Here is an 8,419-nt window from a genome sequence, read left to right on the forward strand (position 1 = left end):
CTCCAGCAGTGATGGCCGTGCAGTCTGTGAATAGAAAGAGGGCCCCAGCATGGACGGATCGGGAAGTCTTGGATCTCATCGCTGTGTGGGGCGATGAGTCCGTGCTTTCTGAGCTGCGCTCCAAGAAACAGAATGCAAAGATCTATGAGAAGATCTCTAAAGACATGTCAGAGAGAGGATACAGCCGGGATGCAACGCAGTGCCGCGTGAAAATCAAGGAGCTGAGACAAGGCTACCAGAAGACCAAAGAGGCAAATGGACGCTCCGGATCCCATCCCCAGACATCCCGTTTCTACGAGGCACTGCATTCCATCCTCGGTGCGGCCGCCACCACTACCCCACCACTGACCGTGGACTCTGAGGATGGGATAGTGTCCACGGCCGGTTCCTCGGACATGTTAGGGGACGGGGAAGATGAGGAAGGAGATGAGGAGGACGAGGCAGTCGACAGCACTCACAACGCTGATTTCCCCGACAGCCAGGATCTCTTCATCACCCTTACAGAGATCCCCTACCAAGCGTCCCCAGCTGTTAACCCGGACACAGAATCTGGGGAAGGATCAGCCAGTAAGTGTTGTAAACATCTAAACATTTATTTTTAACAGAACAGGAATATTAGCAATTAAAAGAATGGGTTGTTCATGATTACTTTGCCCTAGGCGCTTAACGGTTCAGTCATGGGCAGTGCAAGTTTTGAAAAAAAATCTAGCAATGTCCGGTTTTCCGTGATTGTCCAGCACAAGCCGCTCTACTGTTTAGTCCCTGCTACTGCAGCTACAGTAAAATGCGGTCTATATGTGCGGGGATAGAGCAGTAATCCTCCTGGGACATCTCGATGAAGCTCTCCTGGAGGTAATTGGAAAGCCGTTGCATGAGGTTCCTGGGGAGAGCGGCCTTATTGGGTCCTCCGAAGTACGACACGTTGCCGCGCCACGAGACTATCAAGTACTCGGGAATCATTGCTCTGCACAGCAGGGCGGCATACGGCCCTGGTCTTTGGAGGCTTTCCCGGAGCATTCTCTCTCTCTCGCTGTCAGAGATCCTCATCAGGGTGATGTCGCTCATGGTGACCTGCTTTGAATTAGGTAGGGGAATGTTAGTGTTGGGACTGCTTGCCCGATCCTTTACAGAACTTTAACCGCTGGTTTGCAGCCACGCGGTGGAGGCGGGAGAGGGGCAGCCTACAGGGATCGTTCCCGGGGACAGCCGCGAGGGGGTGGGACGGGGGCAGAGTTCCCGCTTGCCGGATTGCTGGCAGCAGGGACTGACATTGCTTTAAATGTGAAATGAGGCCAGTGGTAATATAAAAGTTTTAAACTGCCACAAGTCTACGGCTTACCATGTCTGCCTGCAACAGAAATTCCGTTGTGCTGCCCCGCTTCTCAAATGTGCTGTGCAAGACCCCAGGCACTGAATGCGAAGGCCGAGAATTCAACCTTGTGCTGAGTGCGCATGTGATAGGTGCTGTGCATGGTCTTGTTCACAGAGAAAGACTATGTTCTTTGTTCACAACTACATTTATCTTTCTGAGGAATTCACTCCCTTTTTCCCATTTCCACAGCCCCATCTGCGACTGTCTCACAACCTAGCCTGGCATCACACTCCCAGAGGCTAGCGCAGATTAGGCGTAGGAAGAAGAGGACACGGGAGGACATGTTCTCGGAGCTTATGGCCTGTTCCCAAGCCCAGGCAGCACAGCAGACCCAGTGGCGGGAGAACTTGACCCAAATGCACCAAGCAAACATGGATCGGGAGGAGAGGTGGCGGCAGGAAGACCAGCAGGCGACTCAAACGCTGCTTGGACTACTGAGGGAGCAAACGGACACGCTCCGGCGCCTTGTGGATGTTCTGCAGGAACAGAGGCAGGAGGACAGAGCCCCGCTGCAGTCCATCTCTAACCGCCCTCCCCCGCCACCAAGTCCCATACCCACCTCACCCAAAGTGCAAAGAAGGAGAGGCGGCAGAGTCCGTGCTAACTCTCACTCCACCCCTGCAGAGAGCTCGAGTAGCAGAAGGCTCTCATTCCCCAAAATTTGAAAAGTTCTTTCCTTCCCACCTGACACAAGCCCCCGTCCAAGTTTCACCTCCCAGTTCCATGTGTAGTTGATAATAAAAAATACGTTTCTGTTAACTACTGTTTCAATCATGTTCTTTTGGAGGAGGAGGGGAAAGGGGGTTGGTAATTGGACAGGACAGTCACCTTTGGCAGGGTACATAGGCGGGGGCAGGTACAGCAGCAGGGCACATACACAGTGCAGTTACTAGTTACCCTGGTCAGTCTGGGAGGTGGTTTTCGTGTTATGTGGTGGGGGGTGGGTTGCTCTGTGACTTTGTGGCGAGGGAGGGCAGTTACAGATCGTAAGCGGCGGACCTTATGCAGGATCACAGAGCCACGCAGCAGGAGATCTGTAACCGTCCTCCCCCCTGCCACAAAGTCACATCGCCCCCCCATACACACAGTCCCGATCAGGAGGGGTGACAGGCTCCGTTGAAACAACCATCCCACCGCAGCGGAGCCTGTCAATCCTTGAGTTTAGATGCTTCATTCGCGCCACTACAACACATCCGCTCCGCACCACAGTCTGCGTCCCAGTTTTAAAAAATTCCCGCGAAAACAGTATTAAAGAAAACGGTGTGCATTACCAAAGTAGAACTATTTTTATTTCGAAACGTGTGTTGGAAGGGGGTGAAGGGGGTATGTAACTGGGTAGGATAGTCAACATTAAGTGGGTAAAGAAACGGGGGCAGGTTCAGCTTCTCTGTACACAAACTTTAAAGTCACAGGTTATCCCGCTCACTCAGGAACTTTGCTTTCAAAGCCTCCCGGATGCACAGCGCTTCCCGCTGGTCTCTTCTAATCGCCCGGCTGTCTGGCTGTGCGTAATCAGCAGCCAGGCTATTTGCCTCAACCTCCCACCCCGCCATAAAGGTCTCCCCCTTGCTCTCACAGAGATTGTGGAGCACACAGCAAGCTGATATAACAATGGGGATATTGGTTTCGCTGAGATCACAGCGAGTCAGTAAGCTTCTCCATCTCCCCTTGAGACGGCCAAAAGCACACTCCACCACCATTCTGCACTTGCTCAGCCAGTAGTTGAAGAGTTCTTTTTCAGTGTCCAGGGCGCCAGTATAGGGCTTCATGAGCCAGGGCATTAGCGGGTAGGCTGGGTCCCCGAGGATGACTATAGGCATCTCCACATCCCCAACAGTTATTTTGTGGTCCGGGAAGTAAATACCTTGTTGCAGCCGTCTAAACAGACCAGAGTTCCTGAAAACACGAGCGTCATGAACCTTGCCCGGCCATCCCACGTAGATGTTGGTAAAACGTCCCCTGTGGTCCACCAGTGCTTGCAGCACCATGGAAAAGTAGCCCTTTCTGTTAATGTACTGGCTGGCCTGGTGGTCCGGTGCCAGGATAGGGATGTGAGTTCCATCTATGGCCCCACCGCAGTTTGGGAATCCCATCGCTGCGAAGCCATCTATGATCGCCTCCACGTTTCCCAGGGTCACTACCTTTGGCAGCAGTACATCAACGATTGCCTTGGCTATTTGCATCACAACAACCCCCATGGTAGATTTGCCCACCCCAAACTGGTTCGAGACTGACCGGTAGCTGTCTGGCTTGCAAGCTTCCAGAGGGCTATGATCACTCACTTCTGGACAGTCAGTGCAGCTCGCAACCGGGTGTCATTGCGCTTCAGGGCAGGGGACAGCAACTCACAAAGTTCCAGGAAAGTTCCCTTCCGCATGCGAAAGTTTCGCAGCCACTGGGATTCATCCCAGACCTGCAGCACTATGCGGTCCCACCACTCAGTGCTTGTTTCCCGGGCCCAGAATCGCCGTTCCACGGCATCAACATGACCCATTGCCACCGTGATGTCCTCGGCGCTGGGTCCCGTGCTTTCTGAGAGGTCTGTGCTACTCTCAGACTTCAGGCCATCACCGCGGTGCCGTAGCCTCCTCGCCTGACTTTTCTGCATCTGCCTCAGGGAAAGCTGTATGATAAGCTGCGAGGCGTTGAGAGCGGCCACAACTGCAGCGATGGTCGCGGCGTGCTCCATGCTCGCAGTGCTGTGGCGTCCGCGCTGTCAATGACTGGAAAAGTGCGCGAACTGATTTCCCGCCGGCGCTTTCAGGGAGGGAGGGTGGGAGTGATGGACGGATGACGACAGTTACCCAAAAGCACCCTGGACACATTTTGTTACCCAGAAGGCTTTTGCGGCTACACCCAGAATTCCAATGGGCAGAGGGGACTGCGGGAACTGTGGGATAGCTGACCACAGTGCACCGCTTCGAATGTCGACGCTTTCACTGTTAGTGTGGACTCACAAAGTCGAATTACTGTCCTTAGTGTGGACACACACGTTCGACTTTGCAATATCGATTCCAAAAATTCGATGCAAGTAAAATCGAACTACTCTCGTAGTGTAGACAAGGCCTAGGAGAAGCAATGTTTTTTAGTTGACCAACCCCCACCTCCCCCCACACACTTTTATGCAATTAATAAGAAAATAAGAAATACTTTTATTTGACTTCAAGTTACAGACGGTACTTGAGCCATCAGAAAAGAGCAAGGACTTAGATCATCAGTCATATCTATTAAATTGACGGGCAGGTGAAAGATTGTTCTTTTTGTGGAACTCTTAACATTGAAGCTTGTTACGCACATCCCCCGAGAAATCATAATAAGAGACACAGACTTTACCACCTTCAGGCAGGAAATTTCTGCCTTTCTAACGCTTCCTAATTGCTTCACATGAAATTGCTTTGATTTCTTGACACCGAAACAGTATTTTCAACCCGAATTATTACAGAAAACTTTCCTTTCCCCTACCAAGAGCCCAAGTCATTCAACATTTGCACCAAAAGGTCTCTCTAAGCACTGAGGAAATTGTTTGCAAGCTCTTTTATAAGTAATAAAAGATTTTTTGCTCCTGGATGAAAGTTGCCATCTTTCCATTAAGCACCAAAACCTATGGCATTATTTTATTTATATGTAGACTATACAATGCCATTCAAATTGTGAGATGATTGCAGGCAGTAATCATTCAGCTATCAAAAAATATTCCTAATAACCATCTTCTGCTGGGTGGTGATATGTTTGTACCTTGCTTACAACTATCTACTCCACTTATTGGTGTAAGGATCAGGTAGGACTTTTTTAAAAAAACCCTTGACTTGATGTTTTCAGAAGCAGCGGAGAGTGGAGTGCCATTCGTCTCCAGGTAAACGATATTACAATGCCCATTATGGTGGGACCAATAATAACTTGACTGACCTGCCTCAGTTGACATTAAAATGCTGAGCTCATTTTTTACTTGCAGAAAGCTCATTGTTTTATGGCTCTAGGTGCAGCAATCATTCTCGTTAGCACTGACTTGTCCACATCAGCCTTTACAGCAGGAAAAAAATGTCTACTTGATAGGGAATAATTCAAGAAATCTTTCACAGCTACAATGTAACCAAGATTGCTTAAATTATAGCCTTTACAATGGAACTTGAATCTAAATACATCATCATCAATAAGCTACTTAAATTGGATATGATAGAATGGAACTGTGTTTTATAGCCACATATTTGCTTCACATTTTGCTTCTTCAGCTATTTCTAAGTGATTTTATAGCTAAGCCAGCCCTAAAACTTCTTTTCCTGCATCTTTTTCTGAAATACTTTCCCTGAAACCATAAAACACAACAGTTCTGGTAAGTAATGTTTCATAATCCTCAGAAGGGACTGTGGATTATGTACCACTATAATCCAAGTCTCAGAAGTTCTTTCTCAGCATTAAATCTACATAGGGGAAGGATGTCCTGTGGTCAAGATACTGGATTGGGAATCAAGGATTGACTACTTACATGAGTGAAGCTACACAAGAGCATAAGGGTGGGATTTGTAAAAATGCTCAGTATTGGTGTAACTCTGACTCCCACAGCAGCCAATGGGAATTCTCTTTATCAATCGCTTTCTGGGCTCATTTGATAGAGGAGCTTTTTCCAAAATTGCACATGACAAATTTTGTCCCTTGTAAAGTGAAACAGTCGGGGCCATAGGCGCTGACTCCATGGGTGCTCTGGGGTTGGAGCACGTACAGGAAAAAAAAGTGGGTGCTCAGCACCCCCACCAGCCAATCAGCTGTTTGGTGGTGGGAGGCGGCGGAATGGGGGTAGGAAGAGGCGGAGCGAAGGCGAGGCACTGGAGGGAGGGAGCGGAGCACCCATCCAGAAAAATTGAAGTTGATATCTGTGGTCAGGGCTTCCTTCCTCTCCTTGACCTGCAAGAGTCAGGAATGTGTGCGCCATCCTACAATTTGGCTCTGAGGAATATCAACAGATGAGGTTGTTGAGGCAGTGGCCTCTCCTTAGAAAATAGCTGAAGTATCAAAATGTGAAGCAAATACATTGATATAAAATAAATTCCATTCTATTGTATCCAACTTAAATGGTTTCCTAGCAATTAACCGTAACTTGTGGATGGACTGATAGTGTTTTTTTTTTTTAAAGCCACATCACCCTTTATTTTTAAAGAAAATATTCCAAGGTTTACTTCTTAAAAAGTATATGGATTTGCTCATGTAACTTGTTAGAAAAGAAATGGCCTTCCCATATTCGAGAGCTATGTTATATATTCACTAAAACCTTATGGTGATGCATGGATATAAATAATTTGTGTGTATTTGTGAACCCAGTACAAGCCCACACCCACAAAAATGATCGTGAACACATTGCCTGTTGCCCTGCTTTCAGCGGCAGCATTTAGTAAGAAACTAGAGAACAATTCTAGAGCAGTAATGGCACTAAGGAAACGTATTCAGAGTCCTCTAAGACCTTGTCTCACTTGACATAAATGCAGAAAATCACGACCAAAGACGTGATAGGGGCACAGTGGGGGAAGAACCATAGATTTCTCCATGATAGGGTAAGTTTCCAAAGTGTTATGCAGTAAATGCACAGACAGAGCATGCCAGTCTTTGCAGGACCTTGGAAAATGTCCCTGTGCTATACTATCTAAAGCAAAAGAAAATGAAATTACGGGCCAGGTCTTCAGCTGGCGTACACTAGTGAACCTCCGTTGAAGTCAATGGAGCTATGCTGATCTACATCTACTGAGGATCTGGACATTTATCTCTAAAGAAAATGAAATCTGAACAAGAGAATTATCACCTAATAATCCTGATTCTGATTTAAAGCCGGTACAAAGTTAAAGAAATTCCTGTATGGCAAGACTGTCCTTCATTGATCCATGGTCTTGGAACAATAAAATGAAAGCACTAAAGAGGTCACCATTATAAAGTCAGACTCCCTCACTCTTATGTTTGGACCCCTTTGGATGCTTATTGTGGTGCCCAGTGATTTAACCGCGAAGCTTCCATTCATGGTCAAACGAGTCTCCTGACCAGACCCCACAAAAAATCTGTGCATGTTGAGTTTCAACTGAAGCATGTTTTTATGCATGTGTTATAAACCCTTGGAAATGGGGATTTGTTAAGGAAATGCTGACTTTGAAGTTCCTGTGGGCACTGTCTTTAAGGAGAGCATTAAAATGGGATTGCCTCATTTTTAAAATGATATTCCCCTCTGATTAGCAGGATTCAGAATTCCCTCTAATCTTGTTGCCTTTGGATTAGTGCTTAAATGACATTAATTGAATACAGTTCAGGAACCCAAAGCAGGGAGCAGAGATGGGGTGGAAGTAGAGAGAGAGGGAGAGAGAGAAAAAAAAAGTCATGAAAAAACAATGGTAAGGTTTGGTAAAACAAAAGTTCACTGCAGAAGTTATCCTTTCTAAGCATATGGAGCCCAAGTTGCAAAGTTTGGATCCAAATCTGCATCTAGAGCAAAATGTCCCCTGAGCTGGGAAGATGTTCCAATTTTGACCCTCAGCTCTAATGGAAGTTGCCCCAGATTCTTCTTCCAATAGCTATGAGGTGAGAACAACAGCTCTTGTGCTATTGCTAAGGAGGTGGAAAGGTAAAAACCAACAAAAACATACAAACATTAACTAACTTTCTGAATCCTAACACATAGAAATCTTATTCTGATGTACTGTCACCAATGACACAGGATTTAATTTTTAGACTGTCATAAGATGACCCATTAGCTTGTTATGTATATATATGAAAAAAAAATCATCCCCATTCCTCCACAATAAACATTGGCATCTTTCTAATCTTTTCTCCCCTTCACCTCACTTCCTTGACCTTTTACCAGTCTCCTAAGCACTTGATGAAAGACATACATGGTTCATGGCAGGAACTGAAACTTTAAGTTTTGCTTTCAAGCTTCAGAATTTTCCCCAAACATCTCATATTCCTCTCCAGGAAATCCCTTTAAAAACAATCTCTAGTGGGTAATAAAGGAGTCAAACCATCACACATCTGATCTCAAATTTCTGCTAGTAGTTAATGACTGGATCAAATATC

At 46.8% G+C, this 8,419-nt stretch overlaps 1 long non-coding RNA gene across 1 annotated transcript; it reads left to right on the plus strand.

Annotated features, from left to right (window-relative positions):
- The first annotated feature begins 524 nt into the window (after window positions 1-524).
- LOC128837229 (uncharacterized) lies at window positions 525-2,131 on the plus strand. The gene is made up of 2 exons (XR_008444922.1): window positions 525-567; window positions 1,562-2,131. It is a non-coding gene; the product is annotated as an uncharacterized LOC128837229 (long non-coding RNA).
- The last annotated feature ends 6,288 nt before the right edge of the window (window positions 2,132-8,419 follow it).

This window comes from Malaclemys terrapin, chromosome 4 (genome assembly GCF_027887155.1).
Source record: "Malaclemys terrapin pileata isolate rMalTer1 chromosome 4, rMalTer1.hap1, whole genome shotgun sequence".
NCBI lineage: Eukaryota > Metazoa > Chordata > Testudines > Emydidae > Malaclemys > Malaclemys terrapin.